Source organism: Papio anubis, chromosome 1, assembly GCF_008728515.1.
Source record: "Papio anubis isolate 15944 chromosome 1, Panubis1.0, whole genome shotgun sequence".
Lineage (NCBI taxonomy): Eukaryota > Metazoa > Chordata > Mammalia > Primates > Cercopithecidae > Papio > Papio anubis.
This window is the reverse complement of record NC_044976.1, coordinates 152,693,179-152,716,624: the sequence shown is the minus strand read 5'-3', so window position 1 is coordinate 152,716,624 and position 23,446 is coordinate 152,693,179. Positions and strand designations below refer to the sequence as shown.

Here is a 23,446-nt window from a genome sequence, read left to right as displayed (position 1 = left end):
GGCAGGAAGGGAAGGGGGGGGTGTCTCACAAACTTGTTTTGTTGTTGTTGTTGTTGTTGTTTGGTTGGTTAATTGGTTGGGTTTGATTTGGCTTGATTTTGTTTGTTTTTTAATGATTTTAATGCAACCAGTTAGAAAGGGCCAGAGTCTGAGAACCACTGCCGTAGAAAATACCTGTCTTGAGATGAGCAATTGAATTAGGCTAGTTCAAAAGTTCTTTTCTACACCAAGATTCTGATATTTGGTATTGCGTACAAGCAAAATGAAGTCCATAAGGTGCGAAGAGTGAAGTGTGTGCAAGTTGTATTTGGATTTTGTTTCCGTCACTTACTATGTGACGAAACTTGTTAACTTTTCGAATCCTCCATTTCTCCATCTGTAAAATGGGAGTTGCAACTGCCCTCACCTCATACGACCATTATGAAAGTTACCTGAGATAGGATGTAGAGGGCCAAGTACATAGTAAGTATTCAATAAGTGCTAGCTCTTATCAGTGACTTCAACATTCTCATTCAGCACTCAAGTCCCTGTTATAAAATGGCATAGTAAGACAGATGTAGTAGCTCATGACTGTAATCTTAGCACTCTGGGAGGTGGAGGCAGGGAAAATCACTTGATGCCAGGAGCTCGAAACTAGCCTGGGCAACATAGCAAGACTCCAGTCTCAACCAAAAAATTAAAAATTAGCCAGGCGTAGTGGCACGCACCTGTGGTCCTAGGTACTCAGAAGGCTGAGGTGGGAGGATTGCTTGAGCCCAGGAGTTTGAGGCTGCAGTGAGCTATGATCACACCACTGCACTCCATCCTGGGCAACAGAGTGAGACCCCATCATTAAATAAACTAACAAATAAAATGGTGCATCTGCACACAACCTCCCATATACTTTAAATCACTTCTAGGCTACTTAAACTACTTAATGCAATATAAATGCTATGTAATAGCATTGTAATGCTATGTAAATAGCTGTTACACTGTATTTTTAAATTTGCATTATTTTTAATTGTATTATCATTTTTATTGGGTTTAAAACAAATATTTTTGATCCAAGGTTGATTGAATCTGCAGATGCAGAACTTGCAGATATGGAGGGCTGACTGTCCTTAAATTACTAATTTAAAAAGATTTTTAAAAATTTAAATAAGTGCTAGATCTGCAGTAGTTGTGGTTGCCTTTCAATGGTGAACTGCTGTTACTTACAACGCTTCTGACACTAAATTTGTGGGGTTTTTTTTTTTTTCTGACACTATCCAAATTCTCTAACCATCTGGACATCAACTGGTTGCCCTTCAACCCAACTCAAGTCAGACACTAACTACCTATAGTTCGATAATTTGCTGGAATGGCTCACAAAGTGAGGGAAACATTTACTTACATTGACTGGTTTATTATAAAGGAATAAAGGATACAAATGAAAAGCCAAATAAAGAGATACATAGAGTAAAGTTTGGAGGGTCCCGAGCACAGGCGTTTCTCTGCCCCCAAGGAGTTGGGGCACATCACCCTCCCGGTATGTGGATGTATTCCCCAACTCGAAAGTTCTCAGAATATTATTATTTAGGTCTTTCACAGATGTTCCATGAGGTGGTATGATTGATTAAATTATTGGCTATCGGTGACTGAGCTCAAGCTCCATCTCCTCTCCGCTCCTGGAGGTTGAGGGATGGGGCTGAAAACCAAGTCTTTAATCTCATGGTTGGTTCCTCTGGAAACCCACCCCATCCTGAAGCTATCTAGGGGCCCACCAATTGTCATGTCATTAGCACAAACTCAGGAATAGTTGAAAGGGGCTTGTTATGAATTACAAAAGATGTGCCTATTACCCCATCACTGAAGAGTTTTAGAAGCTCTCTGCCAGGAACAGGAGACAAAGACCAAATATTTATTTCTTATTAATGGTTGCCCAGCTCTTCCTGGGAAGCTCAGGTATGTTGCAGGTGCTGAGTCTACCATACAGGAGAGAAGGCAGTTCAGGCCGGCAGTGCAGGGCATCCTAAAGTGAAATATTTGTCCAGATGGACTGAGACCACTAAAGATGGGTCCCCTGTCTTCAAAAGCTACAGGTGCTCCAAAGGTATGATTATCATTCAGCACAACCTCTCGGAGTGAGGGGTTAAGGGAGGGGAGGATTTTATATTCTGTTTGCAACCTCCTGGGCATCCTCCTTCTCTCTCTTCAGTCCTTTGTCTGTTTACTCATCAGAGCCCAAAAAGGAACAGGGAAGCAATCTGGTATTATGATTATAACTGTTTATGTTACTTAATATTATAATCACCATCCGGATCATTTCTGTTGTTATTTTTACTTAATGTCTAAACGGCCCACAGGGCTCTTAAGATGTACACAGTGGAGATGCCGGTTAAAACTGTGGTGGGGCCTGGCAGGGCGCGGTGGCTCAAGCCTGTAACCCCAGCACTTTGGGAGGCCGAGGTGGGCGGATCACAAGGTTAGGAGTTCGAGACCAGCCTGACCAACATGGCGAAACTCCATCTCTACTAAAAATACAAAAATTAGCCGGGTGTGGTGGCACACGCCTATAATCCCAGCCACTCAGGAGGCTGAGGCAGGAGAATCACTTGAACGCAGGAGACGGAGGTTGCAGTGAGCCAAGATCACATCACTGCACTCCAACCTGGGCGACAGAGCAAGACTTCATCTCCAAAAAAAAAAAAAAAAAAATTGTGGTGGGGCCTGAGGTCAGGTCCCTGGGCTGGCAGAGGCAGCAATGACAGTCACTCTCATTCACTGCACCGTGGGCTTCCACCTACAGTTCCTCATTCCTAATGCCAGCCCTTCTCAGAAATGATCTGTTAAGTCCTTTCTCAGGGACTTAAGGGAATTGCAAATTTATTCTCCTGCCACTAGGTGGCAGGCAACACGATGTGCATTTTCCAAGTAAGATATTAACGACAGTCATAAACGGTCCCCTTCTGTCTCCAAGCATTTATTCCCTATAATAAAGTCAGTAAATCTTAAGCTCATTTCTGATTGCAAGCCCAACTTGCTCCATCTGAGAGCACCCCAGGTCTGCCTGCTGTAATGTCTGCCCTTCAGGGATTCATAATCACAACTCTGATAATAGCAAACCCGTGTGTCTATGGCGTTTTGTAGTTTACAAAGCACTGTAGGGTTGGTAAAGCTCTTTTGCATGCAGGATCTTATTTGACAAGTGAATGTACATACACACCAAGCCCAGCCATAATGAAACTTCATTATACTGATGAACAATGCATACACAATGTCCTGCTGATCCATTTGCATCCACTTTATATGGAAACAGTTGCTACAGAAGGTCTTGGAACCAATGGCAGTATTTTAAGGTACTCAACTAGTGATAGGCATCACTTCAGCTCAGTGTCTCTGGGACCACCATGGGGAGGTCGGCAGCTGAAAGGCCAAAGCTTTTGGGCTGGGCACCACGAGTACAGCATCTCCTCGTTTGGCTTAGTACTGCCACACCATGGAGGTCTGGTTTGTTCTTTCCTCACAAACAAGAATCAGCTACATCTTGTCATTTGCATATAGCCAGCATGAGTTAAGTCACCCTTGCACTCTGGAATAAATTAATTCGTTCAAGAAGGGAATGAATCCTGTATATGTGAGTGTGTGTGGCGTTGGTGGGGGGTGCTGTGATTTGGGGGGATTCAGGGTAAGAGAATTGAAAATCCACTTGTCTGAGATTATTTTCATCTGTCTCACAGTTTTATAACTCTGTCTGAAAAGGTCTGATTCCTTTTATTAACAATTGTGAAGGCTTTTCTCCCAGGCTGAATTTAAGAGGCCGACTCTGCATAGGCAGATAGTGATACACTGCAGAGCTCATTGTTTTCTGTTGTGAACTACAAATGACACACATTTGTATTTCATAAAATCAGCATAAAAGCAAAAAATGTGTTGGCTTGGAGAGTGAGTTTGTCCATCAATGTAATATTCCTATTAGTGCTGCTATTCAGCTGTGGAAAAAAACCACATTGTATTCCAATAATTAAATAGAGCAGGTGAGTGTTAGGACTTCCACATTAGAAACTCTGCTATTTACACATTGCATATATTTTATTACAGGGCTGGAGGGAAATGAATTTTGCATAATTTTCCAAAAATCCTCATTGCATATGGAGGCTACAGAAAGCCATGGCTGTTCCCTTAGACTGATCTTTAATCAAGTCCCTTCCTTTCCAACCAGCCACTGAGATGACCTTGTTCAGTCTCCCTGGGTCACCCACTATCCTGGACCTGTCGGTGCTGGCCTTAGGTACCTTTGGTAATATGACTTGCTATTTCAGAATGCAAGTTGCATAGCAGGTGCAAATTCTGTGATGGAACTTGCAGAATGGACAGAGCAAAATCTCACCACTTTCATTTCATCTGTGCCCAAAGCAGACTTTACAAAGCAATAAAGACTGAATGTCTAAGGACTTAAAAGAAATCTACTGTGTTACCATCATCAATTTACGAAACTCCCACAAGGAAGCAGGCATGATACAAAACGTACAAATTGTATTGTTGTTGCCTCTGGAAGTTTACATGGCAAAGTAGGAAATGTTGAAATTGGATATTACTTCTGCCTCACCGCCTCTTTCCTCTTTCCCCCTACCCTTTTTTTAAAATTTTCTGTTTTGCCTTTGAGTTTGAAGGGTTCCCTCTGGTGACTAGCACTTGGCGAAGCCTCTGAGTATAATACCATAGAAGACACTGAGGTGTGAGTCACTTCTAAATACTGGGTCGGGGCTAGGGCCACAAGAGGGAAGTGGCGAGGTGTGTGTGTGTGTGTGTGTGTGTTGAACAAAGGGGTGCAAGTTAAACAGGGCTAAAAAAAGAAGGAAAACAGATGGAGATATCCACTAGGCTGTGTTCACTTTGTTTCTGTGATAGATACTCCCTCCCTACCTCCACATCACCAACCCACCTTTCGGGAATTACTGGCCACGAGGACCTTTCCCTGCTTTTGGACATAAGCCTCATACTCACTGCACAAACTCTCCTCTGTGTTTAGAATGTGTCAGGCATTATGGAAGCAAGGATGACAAGGGCATGGCTCCTACTCTTGACAAGATCCTAATCGTGTGCTGAAGACAATTCTGCCATCCCAGTACAGAAAAACATGTTCTACAAGGACTGAGCAAAGTGCTAAGGGAACAAATGCATCTGTTCTGAGTGTCTGGGGCAGCTTCAGAGGACAGGGGACATCTTATAAAAGGCTGAAGGAGATAAATAAATTCTGCAGAATTCTGGGCAGAAAAGACATGCACGTAGTACAAAGGCAGAAAATTGCTGAGCCTGTTTTGAGCGATGATAAATTCCATTGAAGAATATTGAAAATAAGAGTTGTAAAAATTGGTTGGGGTCTTACTGTCAATTGCTTTATATGCTACAGTTAGCCAGGTCCTTTTAATTGCAAGTAACGATACCCAGACTGGAGCTCAGGTTTGGGACAGAGACAGTTGCTTTCATTGTTAAGAAAAAGTATTATAGAAGTGCTAAGATGTATCAGAGGACTCAAGAAGAAGGATACAGCTAGGCTTCAGAAACAACTGGAAGCAGAGACTCGCATGTTGTCAGTAATCCAGTCATCTAGGTATCACAAATTTCTGCTCCTCTCTATCTCTCTGCCTGTCTTTTTCTCAGCATGGTATGTATGTGTGTTGTTCAAAGGCTTTCTCATTTACTCTTCTTGTCCACAAAGTGAGAAACATGGCTGCCAGCACATCCTGGCTTTCAGTCTCACATTCAAGGAATGCAAAGAGAAACTGACTTCTTTTTACCCATTTCAGTGCCAAAATTCCCAGGGAAGAATTTGGATCAACTTAGGTTATGTCAGGTATCCACTATGGAACAATCTGCTATGGCTACGGGGCATTACAATATTCAAACCAGCATGGGTCCTATGCCAAGTCCTCAACCAATATAATAAAACTGGCCACTGGGGGATGGGCTGTCTTCATGCAGCTACTATTCTTCAGCCTATGGATAGACAGAGGGTAAAATCCTCAAATTAAAGAAAAAAAAAAAAAAAAGATAGTGCTGAGCACACAGTTCTATAGGAGCCCACTCCACCATGAATTCCATTCAAAGCCACAGGGAAATATTACCAGCTTCAAGGAGACAATGACATGGTCTGATCCAATCTGTCCCCAAGATATAGACAACAATCCTATTTTGGAATTTATTATAGCATCTAATAATTTTATTGTCAGCAAGTGTTTCTTTATATCTGACCTGTCATATCTACACTTCCTTTAGAGAATATGAAATATTCAGCTCATGACCACAGACTCAAAGACAACTAGTAAGTATTTCTAAAATGTGTCCCCTATAATCAAGCACTGACAAAAAGACTGCCGCATAGTGAGTATTCGGCTAGGTTCTAGGTTTTTAACAGCAACTAAGATCCAGTCCATGCTGATAAGGCGTTTGAAGTCTGGGATCTAGCAAGAAGGCAAAGACAAACCAAACCTCCACCAACTAGCAGCAGAGCATTTGGTTATGTTTCTCTGTCCCCTTCTGAATACCCAGCTCTGTGAGAAGAACTGGGAGGATGCAAAGACCACATCTCCCACTGCCCTCCCCATCCCTGCCCTCCAGCTGTTTGGATGCCAACAGGTTTGAACCCAAGATAGGCAACTCTGCACTGAGAGCCCCTCTCCCACTCACTGGTGTGCAGTTCAATCACAAAAGAAGCCCTCTAGTTCACAGGCTGCTGAGCCCTGACAAGGGGGAAGCAGAGGGCTGCAGGCCGAGCACAGCCAACCCACAAGACTCTGAGGATCCACTCCATGGATGCTTTCTTGCCCAGAGGAAGTTGGTACCCTGAGTCTATCATGCCTTCCTGGTGACCGAGCCTCAGCACTTCCTGAAAGAGTGAGCAGCCTGAGAATCAGGACATCTTGGCTCTCAGCCACCGAGAGGAAAAGAGGCAGATAAGTACTCCTGGGAACCAGAGAATTGGTCTTAGAAGCTCCACGATCGGCCAGATCAGCTGAGCTATGCAGAAACTACCATTGCTGAAAACCAGGGCCAGGAAAGGAGCACGTGGGTGGCACACGCATGAGCATCTGGTGCTTCTGCTGTGTACTGGTGACTCTACCACCCCTGCGGGGAACACAGGACCAGAAGACAGGTCCTACCACCTCAACCCCAGGTGTAACCCTAAACCCCCAGCCGAGTTAAACCCCAAATCGTTAGTCTTTGGAGGCGTGGGGAATGGAGGCGGGGTTGGCGTTATTTTTCCACGCCAGTCGGAGCCTGAAAGCTTTGTTTTCAGCGGAGGCGGAAGCCTGGACTCCAGGGCTTGGGGTGGGCTCGGAGAGGCCGCCCGCCGTCTGCCTGGCTCACAGCGAGCTCGGCGCTCCCTCTTGTGGCTTCCGTGTTCCCCGTCAGCCTCGGGAAGCTGCCGGCCACCACATACAAATGGACTCCGCGTAGTTAAGCTGTCAGGTCTAATGTATTTATTTGACTCTCTCCTGTTAAAATGATTTCTCTACAGCACTGCGGTTATTTACGACTATTGTCAGTACAAGGCGATGAGAAGGCAGCAGCAGAGGAAAACAACAACTGCTGAAAGAAAGGTTCTGTCTGGGAGGGCCGGGTGGCTTGGTCACCGGCTTTCCCGCGGCTGCAGCGGCTGTGTTTACTTTATCTGCAGCGAGGGCTTCGGAGCTCGTCCATCCGTAATGCAGAGCCCACTGCCCTCAGCCCGCGGTTCACGGCCAGCCCCAGTAAGCGCCCTTGCGGAGGAGCTCTGGCCTGGGGAGGACACCCCCAGCTCTTTTCAGCGCTAAACATTTTCACAGAGACCCGGCGAATGGACTTTTGGCTTTTCTAGGGTCCAGATCAAGTTCTTCTTTATTCAGATCGGGGCAGTTCAGAGATTGGGGCAGTTCAGAGATGGCTGAACCTGGGACCCAGATGTCGTCCCATGGTTTATCATTTTGGGTAGTTTGCCAAAATGCCGTCCCTGGGTAGCAGCACCCACGTCACCTAAGAATTTGTCGGAAATTCACATGGTCAGGTCCCACCCCAGGTTGAAAGATGGAAGTTCCAGGGATGGGGCCCAGTCATCTGCCCTGTAACAAGCCCTCCAAGGGATTCTGATGTGGGCAAGTGTGAGAATCACAGACCTAGAGAGTTAAGCCCCAGGACAGACCTTGAAGGGAGTTTCCAGAGGGAAATGGCCCAATACTCCTGCACCCCAGTCTCCTTATTTCAAAGGTTCCTAGAGGCCAGGTGAGTCCCAACCTCCCCTGGAGCTGATTTAGAAAAAGATCTGCTCTGACCTGCAGCAGTGTGGAACAGGAGTGATCTGAGAGAAGCAGGATAAGGTAGTGGTTAATGACACAGTTCCTGCAGTCAGTCTGTGTGCAAATTTAGGTAACTCCACTTACTGGTCCTGTGATCTTGGGAAAATGACTTAATCTCTGTAAAATGAACATGAGATAGCTTTACAGGGTTATTATAAGGACTAGATGAATTAATTCAGAAAAATTCTTAGAAGAGTAGCTGACATGTAGTGGTAATAAATGCTAACTGTGATTCTATTTTGTAATACTGGCTTCCATGTCCATCTCCAAGTCTCAGTCATCACTCAAAGCTGCAGGTTCATGGATAGATCACTTGTTGTCAGAAGACCTGTGTTTATATGTGACCTGTGCTGCTTATAAGCTATAGCACTTGGAGTAAGCCACTTAGCTTCTCTGTGCCTCAAATTTCTCATCTAAAAATCAATACCTATCTCAAGTTTTCATATAAATTATACTATTTACTCCTCGCACAAGCATTTGTGCTAGGAAAAACAGATGTCTCATGATATTCATTATACAAATGAAACAACTAGGACTCAGAGAGGCCAAGTCATGTATTCAAGGTCACACAGCAAGTAGACGGTGAAATCAAGACAGGAATCCATTTCATCTGAGTCCAGGTCTAATAAATTTTTATGAGATAATGCCTGTGAGGGCATTATACAAATGATGGTTATTATTGTTGTAATTTTGGAAGGGCAATCAGAAGAAAACATCCCATTTTCTGAATGTGAATTCAAGAAATTAAAATAACAAACCATAAAGTCCTTCTAAAAAGAAATCAATCAATAACACCAAAAAAAAAAAAAACTCACACAACAAAAAATAGAACATTCTGCTGCCATGATTGAGAGAAAATCACAAAAATAAATGGAAAAGTGACACCAACATTTTCCCCTTCTTGGGAGACATGTCAGTGTTCATGAAAGATACAGAATTGACAGCGGGAGCGGATGGTCTATTTATTCCTGGGACAAGCACGGCCTCATCTGTTTAGCATTTATATAGTGCTTGCCTCCTCTGCTGCGCCAAGGCACCAGGGAGAATGGGTTATCACTGTGAAAGCTGAGGAGTAGCCGAGGTCCCTGAGCAGGACAGAGGGTCTTTCCACTGCTCCACTCCACCCCGCCCTGAGTGAGGAAGGGACTGGGTATCTTCAGACCCACTTTGTAGGTTTGCTTGTGCTGTTCATCAGCAGGGGATTCACAGAGGAGGAGCCCAGGAGGAGAGATCTCTGGAAACACTCCTCCTGAGATGTTCTGCAACAAACAACTTGCTTCCCCTAGGTGGTAAGGAAAAGAAACCTCCTGCAGCTGATCTCTGGGGAATTATCCTTAAATGTTGCTTCTATCCTGACCCCCCAACCTTTTCCCTATAAACCATCCATAGCCTTCCATTCCTGCCTTATTCATTCTTAACTTCTCTGCCTAGTTTCCAGCCCTGTTCTTCCTATCTGGTCCTATTTTCCTTAGCTCCCAATTGTGGTCTTCACTTTAGGTATGCTATGATGTTATGGAAGGTGCAAAAAACCTAGAAGTGAAGAGCTGGGCCTATGAACTGTGTGGCCTTAAGCAAGTCTCTTTACTGTTCTGTGCCTTGGTTTCATCTTCTGCAGAATAATGCTGGGCTCTTTTGAAGATAGAAGCTTGTGAAACACCTGTCATGTGTTTCAATGTGCTGTTGTCTTTTTTGCTTTTTAAAAAATTTTTTCCAGGAGACCATTTGCCCTGGGGGACAATGAGATTTTTTTATTTTTAACAGAAGAAAGAAAGAGTCAAAAGTCAGCTATTGTTGGTAGAAACAATAATTGAATTTGCATCTAAACAAGTGATGTTGTCTTGAGATGTGATTTTCTGAATTTCATGATGTTCCTTTTAAGTCTGCCAAGAATTAAGGCTAAACGTCTCTGTTCGTGGAATTTTCTCAGAGTCTGGAGAAAGCAACCCACTGGCCTGTAACAGATAAGCTGTGAGAGTCACTGCTCTACTGAAGAAGGAAGTTATTTTGCAGGGGATTTAGGGGGTGATGGGAAAAAAGAAGGCACAGAGAGAGAACAGAGTTAGAGAAGGAAGTTGGGTTTGGCTCAAAGGGGTATATGTGCATCAGCCCTCCGGTTTTTCTCTCTTACCACAAGGGAGCTCTGGTCCAAGGAGATGTTTCACAGGCTGCCCCTGGGTTACAGCCACAGCAACACTGACTTGGTATTGCAGCATGGTGAAACATAAACACACTTCAAGGCTTAGCTTAGGTGGGTCTCCTTGAGCTTCAGTGGCACATATGGGACCCAGATGTCCCCATAGCACCCCACCTGCAGCCTCAACAGTGAGACAGGAAAGGCTGCTGAGCTGACTGTCAAAAGGCCTGCCATAGGACTCACTATGACCAGGGAAGGGGACTCAGAGCAGAGGTTAGGTGGGAAGATGGAAGCTGTGGCAGCGACAGAAACAGAGAGGTCTACCAGGCAGGCCAGGGAAGTCAGCTAGAAAGGACTACTGCCCTTGATCAAACCCAGGGGGTGACACCAGCCACTGGCTTCATCACTGGAGGCCAACAGAGAATCCAAAGACAACGTCGACACTTCTTCACTGTCCCATCCTAGAGCCAAGTGAGTCCCTCACTCCCACCCTGCCATATACCCAGGCATTATCTCAGAAAGAAGAGGAAAGAATAGGAGAGACTGAGTAATCCCCAAATTTGGGACATTACCTTCAGGGAATGTTGACATTAACAGAATGAACCATGTTTTAAACCATGGTAGATTAAACTTTAGTCTCTTTGTCACCTCTCAGGCGATATGGGGGCTTGTAAGGAAGACCAGATGAGACATAGACCACATTTGCTGAATATGAGTATACATAAGGAATTCAGGCAATGATTCATCAGACAACTTTGCCTACAGAGGCTAAATTTATCCTGACCTCTCTGTTTCTGTGGCTCTAATGTACCTGTAGAATTTTTATCCTGTCCATTTAACTCTCGCTTACCCTTTGTGTCCTCATCACAGCTCATCTCATCCAGGAGTTGTCCCAGAGTCCTCCAGCCTTCATAGGTGCCACCTTTCATTTGTTTCTTCCTTCACCTGTGTGTCCACTTATCAAGCCCAGATCAAATGTTCCTACAGATCAAGCACGAGGGATACAAATATGGCTACAGCACAAGGTATTTGCAAATGTCTTCAGAATCTTGCAGCACCTGGAGACTTTGATCATTAGCTCTTAGGTACATACAGTTGCTGATGCTTTGCGCAAAGCTGACCCTTAATAAACGTCGGTTGAATGAATGAAGAACAACTTAATCTTGGTTTCTTGTCCATCCTCTTCCTCTCTGTTTGCTCTCTTAGAAAACAAAAGTACGGCTGCACTGCAGCAGCACATGCTTTCTTGAGGGCAGGGGATGATAAGCCTCTAAATGGTTTCTCAGGTTCCAGTGGGTACCACTAAGTGAACACCTGCAAGTTCTTCTCTCTGCTTCCCAGGGTCACGCTGTGTGGTGATACTGCGGTACAGGGAGTTATCATAGCAGAAAATAACAGGTTCAGTGGCTTGGAACCTCTACCTTTTAGCTGTTTTTTTTTTTTTTTTTTTTTGGTTGTTGTTGTTGTTGTTTTGTTGTTATTGCTACTCAGCTCAGGGAAATGAGAACAAGAAGGACACATTTCACATGATTCCTCCTTCCTGGTCTTTAACAAGTTTAGCAGTCTACCACTAAGTCCTGCTGATTCATTCTTTGGAAGAAAAATAATCTCTTATTTTTTCTTCTTCCACTTTATTCCTGTAGTCATCAGACAAGTCCAGATCCTCACCCTCAGAAACATCCCTCAAGGCTCCCCAGCCTGCTGTTTAGATAAAACTCCCCTCACTCTGAGGTACACCCTCCCTTCTGGCTCACTGACGTTCCTAATCATTTTCATCCCAATGGAGAGAAGAGTCCTGACACCAAGTAAGCATGTAATAAATAATTATTGAATAATCAGGCACATTTCACCCTTACCTAACATGTCAAGTCTAAATTACCCTACCTGGAATTCAAGCAACTTTACACTCAGCCCCCTCAAGTTTCCTCTCTAACTGCTTTGTAGCTGACCCCTTTAATCTAGGGCTCCAGATCCCTCCATCAGGGCCCAGGATGATTCTGACCTTAGGCAGAAGACTCTCTATCCAGGCATCCCAACATTTGCCTTCGTTCCCTCTTTCTTCAACCATCTTAATTCTATCCATGCTTTCATTGATCTGAAGAGGCACTCAACAAATGTCCATGCTGTGCGGTCCAGTCCCACTTCTTATAAGAAGCCCTCTGACTATGCCTGTATGGGGCTCATTCCTGCTTATCTGCAACACTCTCTTCTTTTGGTTTGCCTGTATTGATCTCTCACATGGCTATTCAAATGTCACCCCTACTACTGTAAAAGTTCTCTAAAGCCAGGGGCTATTTTACTTTCTCTTTTCATCCCCTTTTTACTTTTTTATCTTTTAACATGCTTTTTCCTTTTGTTAATATATAATATTTTACATATTTATGGGGTACATGTGAGTGTTTTTTACATGCATAGAGTGCGTAATGATGGTGTTTTAGCTACTTGAAATACATAATAGGTTGTTGCTAACTATAGTCACTCTAATTGACTGTTTAATATGGAAACTTTTTTCTTCTATCTCACTGTAAGTTTGTACCCAATCACCAACCTTCTTTGTTTCTTCATCCTATCTTCGCAACCTTCTCAGCCTCTTGTATCTACAATTCTATTCTCTATCTCCATATGATCAAGCTTTTTAGGTCTTACATATGAGTGAGAATATGTAAAATTTGTGTTTCTGTGCTTGGGTTATATACTTAACATAGTGACCTCTAGTTCTATCCATGTTGCTGCAAATGACATGATTCCATTCTTTTTATGGGTGAATAGCATTTTATTATGTATATATGCTGCATTTTTCTTACCCATTTGTCCACCGACGGACACTTAGGTTGATTCCATGTCCTTGCTATTGTGAATAGTGTTGCAATAAACATGTAAGTACATATATCCCTTTGATATATTGATTTCTTTTCCTTTGGATGGCTCTCCACTAATGGGATTACTGAATCATATGGTAGTTCTATTTTTAGTTTTTTGAGGCATTTCCATACTGTTTTCCATAGTGATTGAACTAATTCACATTAATAACAAAAATGTATAAGAGTTCTCTTTTTTCCACATCCTCACCAGCATCTGTTATTTTTTTGTCTTTTTAATGATAGCCATTCTAATTGGGGTAGGACGATATCACATTGTGGTTTTGATTTGAATTTCCCTGTTGCATAGTGATGTTGAGGATTTTTTCACATACTTGTTGTCTACTTATGTTCTTTGCCCACTTTTTAATGGGATCTTTTTATTTTTATTTTTATTTTTATTTTTTGCTGTTGATCGAGTTGTTTGAGTTCCTTCTTCGATGAATAGTTTGAAAATATTTTCTCTCATCCAGCAGGTTTTCTCTTCATTCTGTTGATTGTTTCCTTGCTGTGTAGAAGTTTCTGAGTTTGATATAGTCCCATTTGTCTATGTTCGCTTCAGTTGTTTGTGTTTTTGAGGTTTTGACATAAAATCTTTGCCTAGACCAATGTCTTGGAGTGTTTTACCTATGATTTCTTCCAGTAGTTTTATATCTTTGAGTCTTGCGTTTAAGTCTTTCACCTATCTTGAGTATATTTTTATATATGGTGAAAGATGGGGTCCAATTTCATTCTTCTGCTTATGGATATCCAATTTTCTTACAGTCATTTATTAAACAGAGTGTCAATTTTTCAGTGTGTCTTCTTGGGGCCTTTGTTGAAAATAAGTTGGTCATAAATATATGGATTTATTTTTTGGATGCTCTATTCAGTTCCATTGGTCTATGTGTCAATTTTTATAAAAATACCAAGCTATTTTGGTTACTATAGCCTTGCAGTATATTTTGCGGTAGTGTGATTTATTCTTTTTGCTCAGTATTGTTTTGGCTATTGAGGCTCTTTTTTGATTCCACAAGAATTTTAGGATTCCTTTTCCTGTTTCTGTGAAAAAATGTCATTGGTATTTGATAGAAATTGCATTGAGTCTGTACATTGCTTTGGGCAATATGATCATTTTAATGATATCAGTTCTTCGAATCCATAACCATGGGATGTCTTTCCATTTATTTATGTTCGCTTCAGTTTCTTTCATCAGTGCTTTGTAGTTTTTCTTGCAAAGATCTTTTACCTCCTTGGTTAAATGTATTCCTAGGTATTTTTTATTTTTGTTGCTATTATAAATGGGATTGCCTTCTTGATTTGTTTTTCAGCTATTCTTTTACTGGTATCTAGAAACACTACTGATTTTCATATGTTGACTTTTTACCCTGCAACTTTACTGAGTTTGCTTATCAGCTATAGAAATTTTTTGTAGAGTATTTTGGTTTTCTTAATATAAGATCATGTCATCTGCAAAGAGTGAAAATTCAACTTCCTCTTTTCCAGTTTTGATGCCTTTTATTTCTTTTGCTTGTCTAATTGCTCTGGCTGGGACCTCTAGTATTATATTGAATAGGAATGATGAATTTGGGCACCCTTGTCTTGTTCCAGTTTTTAAAGGAAAAGCTTTCAGTTTGTCCTCAGTATGATGTTAGCTGTGGGTCTGTCATATACACCCTTCATTATTTTGAAACATGTTCCTTCTATGCATAGTTTGTTGATAGTTTTTATCATGAAAGAATATTGAATTTTATAAAGTACTTTTTCTACACCTATTGAGATGGTCATATGGTATTTGTCCTTCAATCCGTTGATGTGATATATCATGTTTATTGATTTGTGTGTTTTAAGTCATCCTTGCTTCCTTGGTATAAATCTACTTGATCACATCTTTTTAATGTGCTGTTGAATTTTGTTTGCTAGTATTTTGTTAAGGCTTGCTTGGGAGTCTGGGTCTTCAAGATGGCTGATTAAAGACATTTCACACTTGCCTTCTCCACTAAGAAGAACCAAAATAGAGTAGGTAATCACATATCAAATAGATCATCTAAGAGAACACTGAATTCAACAGAAAAGTGACCGGAAATACCTAAAGCAAGGAAGGAGAAGGAAGTGTGGCAACCTGGTCAGCCAGATTGCCTTGGAGCCAAGAGAAACTCCTTAATAAGAGGAAAGAGTAAGTCATACACTCAGTAGTCCATATTCCCACTGTGAACTCCTGCAGTCCTAGCCGTTAGAGAGCCCCTTGACCCTCACAGGCCCTGAAACTAACATTGGAAATTGCCAGGAGATTGTGCAATGGCACTGCCCTAGTGAGGATGCTTGCTCTGGGTCCACACCCTCCCTGAGACTTAAGCAGCTACAGCAAAGCACCATTTTAGAGCCCCACCCCCAATACACTGTGCACTCTTTTGGGGCCCAGTAGTGCAGGGACTAAGGTGCAAGAGAAGCTGCTAACTCTAGGGCTTAGGTGCCAGGCTTAAGTGTAAGTGATCACGGGGCTACTGCTCCTGGGGCAAAGGCAAGACCCAGGCACAGACTACTGCAGCAGTGACTGAAGTGCATTTGCCAACAGGGCTGAGGCATGAGTAGCATGTGAGCTCCCCACATGCCAGCCTAGGCTGCAATCACTGAAGGCAGCACCACTCTCTCTGGTGGCAGGGAGGCAGTGCAGCCACTGCTGCTCCCACCCAAGCATTCTACAGGTGTCCTGAGAATTGCTTCACCCCTGTTTACCATAGCTAGTGCCTGTTCACACCATCAGGAGTACTGAAAACAAGTCCTCCCACTCCTTGCTGTCCCCTGCCCCATATCACAGTACACAGTCTGTGAACGAGGAGATTGCCCAACCCAATCCACCAATATTCGTACTTCTCCTGGGAGACTGAAGTTGGACTTATCTACCAGGCTGCTACCGTTACAGCTGGCAACTACCTGTACGTGCCTCTTGTGGGCCTGGAAGTTGCCCAGCCCAGCTCATTGCAGCCACTGCCAATACCAGTACAGACCACTTGGACCCAGAGGACCATCCTGCCACTGATACTGCTAACATCCAGACCACACCATCTGCCCAGAGACGTGAGAACCCATCCACCAATCTGACCCCCTGCTGCTACTACTGGCATCTAAGTAAGCCACCTAGAGGGCCAAGAATTAGCCTGCCTGGGCCCACTAACATTGGTGCCAGCATACACCACTTGGGGACCCAAGGACCAACATGCTTGGCCCACCACTGCCACCACTGGAGTCCAAGGACTAGCTCACCTGGCATTCTAGTCCCCAGCAAAACTTCTCCACATTCTCCATTAAGCCACCAAGAAAATTACAGATGCCACTGACACTGTTTGCAGCCAAAGAAATCATATAGAGACTATACTACTGCACACACTCAGAATCAAAGCCAAATGCTTTATTCAACTAACACCATAGATTCATCCTCAGGAAAAAGTCTTCTCCTATGAAAGCAAATTCAAAAAACTGGCAGCAGTGACTATTACACCAGATGCACAGATATCAGTATAAGGGCAGGAAACATGAAAAAATAAGGAAATATGACACCTTCAAAGGAACACAATTAGCTCTCCAGCAACAGATACCAATTAAAATGAAATATACAAAATCCTGAAAAGAAGGAATGCAATTTATTGATGTGAAAGAAGCTCAGTGAGATACAAGAGAATTCTGCAAAACAATACAAAGAACTCAGAAAAAAACTATTCAGACTATGAATGAGAAATCTGCCTAAAAAGACAGATATCATAAAAAAGAACCAAATAGAAATTCTGGAACTGAAGAATTCATTAAATAAAATATAAAATGTAATACATCCAAAAGCTTCAATAGACTGGATCAAGCAGATGAAAGAATCTTAGAACTTGAAGACAGGCCTTTTGAAATAACACAGTCAGACAAAAATTTTAAAAAAGAATTAAAAAGAATGAGCAAAGCCTTGATGACATATAGAATACCATAAAGCGACCAAATATTCAAATAATCTTCTTTTTAAATCTCTAACTCCCTTCTCACCATCATTGCACACTACAGAACAGCCATATTTGCACCTCACCTGATGACTAGCAGAGCTCCAGGCACATGGCAAGTGTTCAGTGTATACTGGTGAATTCATGACTTCTCTCTCTTGGTAATTCCTTTAGCCAGTTCCCAGTGAATTTTCCAAGTACACGTGCCTTGTTCCTCTATGTGTTAGACGTGGGGCAGTTAGGGAATGGAGACAGGCAGAAGGCTAACTTCAAAAGACCATTTAGAAAACTTCCCCATTTAGTCTGACCTAATCAGGTTGCTCTCCCATTTCCCACAGAAAATTTCCTCCAATTTCCCCTTTTCATGGAAGAGAAAAGGAAAGGAGAGTGTGCTGAAGAACTCTAATCTGATACTGAAGCAGAGAGGCAAGTGTCCTTTACTTATTGCAATTTTCATTTTCTGGCATTTTTGGTGCCAACATGCATGAGAGGGAGGGATCATTTAGCAGAAAAAGCTGTCGTTCTGACAAACAACTTGCAGTCAAGGCCACTTCTGGCTGTGTTCCATGCCAGACACACCAGGACAGCCAGGTGCGGACAAGGGCCCTGGATATGAGAGAAACAGACTCTGCCCTGGAACTCCATTAGTAAACTGTGGAATCAAAACTTACCTATGTTAATATTACCGAAGAACATTCCTAACATAAGCCTTAAATTTTATTTTACTATATACAATATAAACTCCACTTATACTGTCGACATTTGAATTTTTTCACAATTCCACAGAGTTAAAATTGTTCTAAAAACTCATTCTAAAACTGGGGGAGAGAATGTGGATACGGATGGCCTGAAGGCACATCTCTAAAATTCAGTAAGGTTGGTCTTCCAGATTCCCAGATTTCTGCTTCATGTGTCTTTTCTCACACTGCACAGCACCTTTGCTGCAACTTTAAAAGCCTCTGGGCTTCAGATTATTCCTTGTCAAAACAAAAACAAAAACAAACAAACAAACAACCATAGGATGATCTCAAAGAAAGTTCCTCCCAGGCCTGACTATGACTCCATGACTCCTTGACTTTCAAACAGCCACAGATTTTTTTTTCCTGTCAACATCCTTCCCAGTCACAAACAAGGACAAATATCTGATCATGTGTAAGCCCTCTGGGGAATTATTTCTTTAACAGAGATCATAGAAAAGAATGTGTTGTGGTGGGAGTTCTGGCATCAGCCAGTCAGACTGAGGAAGAATCTTTGGAGGCATGAAGTCCTTCTAAGGGCCCTTAGCCTTGGGTCATCTTCTTCTGTGCCCAGTAGCAGGATTATGTCTGGCTCGTGGGGCAGGGCAACTCCTAGGGGTCAGACTTTTACCTCATTGGATGTTTCTATTCTTTATGTGTCTAAGTACATAGATTCCCTCACATAAAAAGCTGGATGAGTCATATGGAGTCCCTAACTAGGAGGGAGATCCAGATATGGAAAGACATAGTAATAACTTAGACATAGTAATACCAGCTATTGCATCCACAAATTGACCATGTGCTCACTGTATTAGGCTTTAAGCATATGTTGCTACCTTAATTCTCACAAATCCAGTAGAGAAGTATTATTTGTCTCAATTTATAGGTGAGAAAACTGACCAAAGGTCAAAAATGTTAAGATGTGTCCAAGGTCACACCAACCAGTGAGTGGAAGTACTAGAATTGTTACCCACTTGTCACCTAGAGGTTTTGGGCTCCTCTTTGCCCTCTATGGCCATAGGAGTCCTGAGGCAGGAGAAGCTCAGCCAGAGGGAGCCATTTTACCCAGGGGAAGCCATTCTACCCTGGTGGAACCATTCTACCAAGGGGAGCCATTCTACCCAGGGAGGTGGGGGGGGTAGGAAACTATTCTACCTAAGGGAAATACTTCTAGTCAAGGGGAATTGTTCTACCCAGAGGGAGCCATTTTACTCAGAGAAAGCCATTCCGCCTGGTAGGAGCCTTTCCACCTGGTGGGGATATGAGAGGACTAACAAGCATAAGGCTGTTGCCTACTCAACTGGGGGTTTCATGTCCCTCCCATGTTCGTCTCCTGGAAGCAAGAGGACTTAGAGCATAAACAGAGCCTCCTTCCGCTAAAGGAACACTGGCTCAGATGACTTTCTGTTAAAGTGGATATGTATTTTTGGAAATGTTCTGGAGTATAAGTGCATAAAAGGCTGGGTCAGACAGTGCCTGGGGCTGTGCATAGGGAGGAGACTGGGCACTCCAAAGAACGCTGGAGCAGCAGCTTCAAAAAGTGGTTTGATATTTTTTCCTCCTGATTTTGATCTTAAAAATGTCTGGAGCCCCAGACAGCCACCGGCAGCTTTGGGCAACAGAGGTTCTTACCACCACGACCTCACAGCCACACTGCAAAGGCTTCTAGTTAACAGAACTCTTTTGTGTGATGGAAAGCAAGGGAAAGCGTGAGAGACAGGAAAACGCTGGGGTTGACAGAGACAGCTGGTTGCTGTGGCAAGGCTTCAGAATTGTCAACGGAAAAACACAGTGGAGACAGCGAGAAATGCTGAGGCGCTCTGTGTGATCCTGGAAGCATGTTCCTTCGGCTGGCCCTGACGGAGCCAGTTTTCTTCTTTCTGGACTGAGAAAGCAGATAACTCAGCTCCTGATCTCTCAATTGCTCTGTCTCTGACCAGTGACAAGATGGCATTGATGAGTTCCCAAAGGAGTCTAACTCCTTTTGGATGATTTTTTTTAAAAATTCTGTATCTTGCTTCTTCTTTTCCGAGCAGTTTTTCATGAGCAGAGATGGCACGAGCAGACATTGTGGTTATCCAGCCACCATTTGATCATGTTGTGGTCCCCATTTGAGTGACACCCAAAGGACATGAATTATGCTAAGTGTTTGGGGCTGTTGGGCACCCCTTTGCCAAGGAAAGCACTCAGCCCCAGGAGTGAGAGAGTTGTGGCAGTCACTCATGCCATGGGTTTCAAAGATGCTAGGTTGGGTTTACGACAATCCCCCCAAACCCAACTTTCCAGTCTTTTCCACCCCTACACACACACATACACACACACACTCTCTGTCTACATATATGTGTATATATATACACATACACACATATATATACACATACATATATATATATATATATACACGTGTGTATGTGTGTCTGTGTGTGTATTGGCCTGTCTGGGCCCACTAACATTGGTGCCAGCTTACACCACTCTGGGGCCACTATATATATTATATATATATATATATATGTGTGTGTGTGTGTGTGTGTGTGTGTGTGGATGTGTATATATGTGTGCGTGTGTGTGTGTGTGTGTGCATTCACAGAGCCAAACATCGGTCCCACATGCCTGAAATTTAGTTTTGAACTCTCCTATTCAAATTGCTTCCTAATGCAACATGGAAGCAAAGATACATTTGAAAAGCAAAAAAGACTGGAAGGAAACTGTTACTAAAATATTAAGAATGGTTGTGTCTGGATGGAAGAATATCAAATGATATTCTTTTATTAATTTTATGTTCTAAAATTTTTATGAGAATATATATTTTTAAAATGAGGGACATTTAGATTTCTTAAATACAGAAAATCCAATAAGGGTAATATGTTCAGACCTTACCAAGTCTTGAATTTGAGAACTCTCTGGGGGAAAGGCCCTATAAAAAATGATAAGGGTCACGTGCTCCTGGGGAGTGGAAATGTCCAGGGAGGTGAAGACGTACTAAAAGGGATTGTAGCAAGACCACAAGGGTATATTTGACATTTTGAAATAAATTTTCTGGAGTCAGTCCCTGGCTTTAGTGTCTTTATCTGTAAAGTGAAAGCACTGCATTAAATGATCATGAAGATAGTTTGTAATGTACAATAATTAGAGTTTTGTCAGCCTTTAGTGTCCTGGGAATTCTCAACTTCCTTTTATCCTCTCTTTTCTGTCTCTCTGTTTGGAATCTAGAAGGCGGTTCTAAGACCTTTAGATGAAAATCACAACTTTTCTAGTACAACAGCATCACAAGGGAACATAGGGCTTACTCATAAGGATACTGTAGATCTAAATGAGGCAGGCACCCAGAGCTCATCAAGGCTATCTATCTACCTGCCCCTCAATAACAATGAGTCCCTATCACTACAACACCTATACTGCCACCCCTCACATGTCTGTGTAGGAGGGTATCACACAAAAGTTTCATAGCCACTTTTCAGATTTCAGAATCTAGGAAGATAAGAGAGGGTGGTGATGAAATCGGGGGCTTCGTAATTAATCAAACGTGAGTCTGAACCTCAGCCCTGCCTCTTCTCAGCTGTGTGATATTAAGGATGTTATTCAACCTCTCTGGTCCTCTATTTTCTCTCACTCAAAACATAGATACTGATACCTCACTTATAACTGTGTTGGAGGTATATTTAAGAAGACAAAGTGTTTGGCATATGGCAGGTGTTAGATATCTTCCCTTTTCCTCATAACTTAATTTCTTCTTGGTTCCACAAAATCTCATTTTCTCTTGCCCTAACTTCAGGAGAAACTGAGAAACAACACACTGTTTCCCCAGGGGCAAAATATTTTTATTATTCTCAAATTCAAGCACCATACATCAGTACCAACAATCAGAATTGATATCCAACTCTCAAAACTCCAAGAAACACCTGCCCCAGAGATCCTGATTTTTCCACTTCATTTCTTCTGTCTCTAAATTATCTACACCACACACAAACACACCCACATCCCCCCGCCACACACACACACATCCCTCAATCATATCCACTCTTCTCTAGCACAAGATTGACTAAATATCCAAAGATATGCCCTGACCTTTCCCCACCAGCTAAATGTCTTTAGATGTTACTACTTTGATTATAATCCCTGCCTTCTCTTCCTATTATCTCAGATGCCAACCCCATGAGACACATTAAATACATAATGCATTTTGATTTGCATCTGGGCTATGCTGTCTGGTGTGGTGAGGGTACAGCAGAAGCATATGCCTGCTTCTTAAAATTCAATTATTCAAATTCAATTTCTTCTCTTGCTCCCAGTCCTCACCAGCATGTAGCCCGGGACTTTTCATTAGATCACTCAAACACCAGCACTGGAGCCAGAAGTTTCTGGCTTCCATTTAATTTGATTCAGTGGATGTTTGCCATTGTTGTCGCTATTACTTTGCACTGTTCTAGGCACTGAGGGTCCAAAGATGTAGAAGACAGAATAGCAACCCTTAATAAGTTCATGTCCTGGTAGATAGAGAAATGCATCTATATTTAACCCCAATAGTGTGTGACAAGAGCAATTTAAGCATAAAAGATAAAGCAATATGAGAGTACAAAGGATAAAACAATTAATTATTTCACTATGGGAGTAAGGAATCAGTCAGATAAGATCTCATATCTGCAATATAGGTGGCAAAGCACCATATGCTCACCAGAAACGAAGATTAGACCAAAGCAGAATTAGGGTGCCAAGTATTGTTCTAAACTCAGGCAGGTACTCCTGGGTTTAGTAAGAATAGAAAAACCACAAATTTCTTTTATTTCAGAAAAACTGCCCACCAGTAACTGATAACCTTTCTCAGCTCCACTCTCCAGCTCACACTATTCCTTTTGCCCCGGTATACATTGACCTCACCCCTCTTTACCATCTGAAACCCCATTTATCCTTTCTCCAGTACCACCTCCTTTGTGGATTTCTCCCCCCTGACAGAATAACTGCACTTCCCACATCATTTTGGTTTTATTTTTGCTTTTTGCTCCCATAACATTTTTGGTCTCAACTCTAATACCATTCATTAGTGACTGCTTTATATTGTAGATTGTGTAATCTTGAGAATAGAAAGCCTATTTTATTTGTATTTGTATTCTCTTGCAGGAACTCACAAGTGCTTAGCACATCATAGACACTAAATAAATGTTCTTTGTATTAAAAATTCAGTGGCAAATATAAACCCACTAGAAAATATATAATGAGATACTAAGTATGTTTTTGGCCAAATTACAATGGGGAGTATTCACTACTTTTCTGAGCTGTAGAAACCTTCATCCAGTTGCCTGTTCGAAATCCTCTTGGCTATCTCAAAGTTACCTCACACTGAACTCATTAATATCTCCCTGGGCACTCTCAATTGGTCCTTTTCCAGTCTTCCCTATTTCTGTAAAGAGCACCATGGTTCATGCAATTGTACTAAATAGAAACCTAGGGGTAATTTTTGATAACTCTC

At 42.4% G+C, this 23,446-nt stretch overlaps 1 long non-coding RNA gene across 1 annotated transcript; it reads left to right on the top strand.

Moving 5' to 3' along the window:
- The first annotated feature begins 6,576 nt into the window (after window positions 1-6,576).
- LOC116270695 lies at window positions 6,577-18,869 on the top strand. The gene is made up of 3 exons (XR_004178858.1): window positions 6,577-7,562; window positions 11,299-11,453; window positions 17,584-18,869. It is a non-coding gene; the product is annotated as an uncharacterized LOC116270695 (long non-coding RNA).
- Window positions 18,870-23,446: the final 4,577 nt, after the last annotated feature.